The sequence below is a fragment of the Littorina saxatilis genome, linkage group LG3 (genome assembly GCF_037325665.1).
Source record: "Littorina saxatilis isolate snail1 linkage group LG3, US_GU_Lsax_2.0, whole genome shotgun sequence".
NCBI classification, from domain to species: domain Eukaryota; kingdom Metazoa; phylum Mollusca; class Gastropoda; order Littorinimorpha; family Littorinidae; genus Littorina; species Littorina saxatilis.
In genome coordinates, this window is record NC_090247.1 from 6,750,009 (window position 1) to 6,754,033 (window position 4,025).

The window sequence follows — 4,025 nt, forward strand, 5'->3', positions numbered from 1 at the left end:
TGTGTGTGTGTGTGTGTGTGTGTGTGTGTGTGTGTGTGTGTGTGTGTGTGTGTGTGTTTGTGTGTGTGTGTGTGTGTCTATGCGTGTGTGTGTAGAGCGATTCAGAGTAAACTACTAGACCGATCTTTATGAAACTTTACATGAGAGTTCCTGGGTATGATATCCCCAGATGGTTTTTTTCTTTTTTCGATAATGTCTTTTATGACGTCATATCCGGCTTTTTGTAAAAGTCACACCCTCAATTTTCAATCAAATTGATTGAAATTTTGGCCAAGCAATCTTCGACGAAGGCCGGACTTCAGTATTGCATTTCAGCATGGAGGCTAACAAATTAATTTATCCTACATACGTGAGAGAGACACCCGTGAGATAATAATCGTTCAAATCACACGTGTGTATATCATGTAAATGAGGTCATGTCAAGCAAGTCTGGCAGGGACCTGTTTTTCCACTGCGTATGATGCCAACGTCACCGAGACAAACGTCATTATAGAAACACAAATTGCGCTCGCTAGTTACCCTCGATGAGTTTTTAGAACTAACACGTCACGCCACACTTTCAGAGTGACGTTTCTTTGCTTTGACGTAATAGATTGCACGAGACTTTAGAAGAGATCGAGGTTCCAAAACAAGCGTCTTCAATTTAGCTGCCTCGAATGCAGGACATTTTCAGTAAAATACACGTAAGTACAGTATGTAGGATAAACAGAATACTACATGGCTTGCTGTGTCGTACCAGATTTACACTCGTTGCTTTTTCAAATAGTGAACAGCTCGCTTTCGCTCGCAGTTCAATTTTTAAAAAAACAACTCGTGTAAATCTGGTACGACACAGCAAGCCATGTAGTAGTCTCTATGTATGACTTTGGTCATTAAAAATCTGAAAATTGTAATTAAAATTATTTTTTTTATAAAACGATCCAAAATTACGTTTATTTTATTCTTCATCATGTTCTGATTCTAAAAACATAAATATGTTATATTCGGAATAAAAACAAGCTCTGAAAATTAAAAATATACAAATTATTATTAAAATTAAATTTCCGAAATCGTTTTAAAAACTATTTCATCTTATTCCTTGTCGGTTCCTGATTCCAAAAACCTATAGATATGATATGTTTGGATTAAAAACACGCTCAGAAAGTTAAAACGAAGAGAGGTACAGTAAAGCGTGCTATGAAGCACCGCGCAACCGCTACCGCGCCAAACAGGCTCGTCACTTTCACTGCCTTTTGCACTAGCGGCGGACTACGTTCAGCTTCATTCTGTGAGTTCCACAGCTTGACTAAATGTAGTAACTTCGCCTTACGCGACTTGTTGTTTGTTTACTGACACAACAGTCTATAAGTTTTTATTCACATTTAATAATCAGGAGTGTGTCAACATAAATTCATCTGCTATGTCATCAATTCCGGTGCGATGAGAAATCGTGAGTAAATGTAGGCAAAGCTGTCACGTCTCACACCTGAATGGCCGGGTAAAAACTGCTATACACGGTCATACACGTACAAATCCATTCGTGCTACAAACATGAGTGAACGTGGGAGTCTAAGCCCATGGACGAAGAAGAAGAAGAAGAAGAAGAAGAAGAAGAAGAAGAAGAAGAAGAAGAAGAAGAAGAAGAAGAAGAAGAAGAAGAAGAAGAAGAAGAAGAAGAAGAAGAAGAAGAAGAAGAAGAAGAAGAAGAAGAAGAAGAAGTAATATCATAATAAGCGACCTACCGACCCTATTTTTACATTTAGTCAAGTTTTGACCAACATTAATGTGTTAGCATATCCTGGCAATCGAGGCGACGGTCGTGGTGTGCGTGTGTGTGTGTGCTCGTGTATGTTTGTATGTGTGTATACAAATATATTTGTGTAGATCGATTCCGAGAAAATTACTGAATCGATCTTCATAAACTTTACATAACAATTCTTCAAGATGATAGCCCCTATTTTTTTTTTCGATAAATGTCTTTGATGACGTCATATCCACATTTTAGTGCCTAGAAGCTTAAAAATTGATAAATTGGTTTGTTCGTTACAAATCACTAAATTCTAATTAAAGTTAAAATTTGAGTAATCGATCCAAAAGTGAGTTCATCTTATTCTTAATCAATTCTTGAATCTGAAATAGAATAGATAATTATGCCATGTTTACTCTAAAAATGTACTCACAATTTAAGATACAATAGGTGAATAAGGCTCTACGTTTGTGAGCTTCGCGAAGACGAGCTGGACCCGTCTCAGTCTTCGGGTTTAAGCTAGTTGATTTAGCCTTAATTAGTAAATGCAATCTCAGTGTTAACTGTTTTCGGTTTTATGTGTTAATCAGCGAGTTTCAGGCCGGCAGATTGACTAAATGTTGGTATATCGCTTCAAGAGACTTGTTTTTTTTTTAATCAAAATTGTGATCTGGATATCATTGATTCAGTAATTTTGGACACATCTAAAGTGGATTACAAATATCCTTTGACAAGATGGATGGTGCCTTTAAATCTAGACAGTGACAACATTAGAGCAATTAAAAAATTCTCACTTCGTGTGGATGTTTCATCACCCAGGTCACACTACTGCGTGGTCTTAAAAATAGAGTGTTTTAAATAGATAATAAGAGCGTTAAAAAACAATAATTGTACGAAAAAAATAACATTGTCACGACTGCGTGCTCTGGCCGTTCACAAAAACACTCTGTGTGTGTATTTGTGTGAGTGTGTGTGTGTGTGTGTGTGTGTGCGTGCGTGCGTGCGCGCGTGTGTGTGTGTGTGTGTGTGTGTGTGTCTGTGCGCGTGCGTGCGTGTGAGTGTGTGTGTGTGTGTGTGCTTGCATGCGTGCGTGCGTGCGAACGTGCGTGCGTGCGTGCGTGCGTGCGTGCGTACGTGCGTGCGTGCGTACGTGCGTGCGTGCGTGCGCGCGTACGTGCATGCGTGCGTACGTGCGTGCGTACGTGCGTGCGTGCGTACGTGCGTGCGTGCGTGTGTTTGTGTGTGTGTGTGTGTCTGTGTGTATGTTCGTGTGTGCGTGTTGGGTGCCAGCGCATGCGTGCCAGAATCAGTAGGTCTCTGCGCTTTTTGTCTGCGTTTATCTGTACGAAGAAGTGCCAACCACAAACTCGAATTTCGAATGGACACTATCAGCTTTACATTTATTCTAAACAAAAAGCAAACGAAATGATGTGACAATAGGAGCAAACATGTAAAGAAACCATTGAAACTGGATCGGATCAACACACTGACACTTTTCAACTGAAGACAGAGAACATGCAAACGACGCTGATAGAGGATGTGAGGTATTCTATCCTCAAGGTAACGCCGACATAATGGTTTTGTTTAAAAACACGTTAAAGTAGTGATTTCATGGTAATGCCAAAATAATGTTTTTGTTTAAAAACACGTTAAAGTAGTGATTTTAAGGTAACACCATAATAATGTTTTTGTTTATAAACACGTTAAGGGTTGTGATTCCTTTCTGAACATTTCTATCCAGGTTTCCCAATTGCTTCGTTTCCGACCGATTTATGTGGAGCACGTGATGCGCACAAAAAATATTGGCAGTCTAGAAGTGTCTGCGCAATGATCGCGGCGGCGCCCGCGGCTTTCTTGACCGCCAAGGACGACCGCGCACGTTGTGATACGTCATTCGTTAGACCTCAATTCGTGAAGGAATACATGTGGCACCAAAACGGAGTTGCTTTTGTTCAGGTTGCATTTTATGTCTGTAACCAGAAGGTTCTATGATGCACGTACTACATGTTATCTTCTGCTCGTCACAGGATCATTTCCGTTGGGATCCAGCCAGCTTCGTTAGCAATCTGCCCGGCTATTTTGGAAACAAGGAGGAACTGAGGGGAACTCTATAAACACAAAACAGCGTGTGTTCAATCTCCGGTTAGGCTCTGGTTCATAAAAAGAACGAAAGCGTTTGAGCGGCGAGACTAAATTAAGAGGAACGCGGGAAAACGGAGGGTGGGTAGACGGCGTGCAGGAATTCGAAAGTGTGTAAACATGCACAGACAGACAGGCAGACAGACAGACAGACAGACAC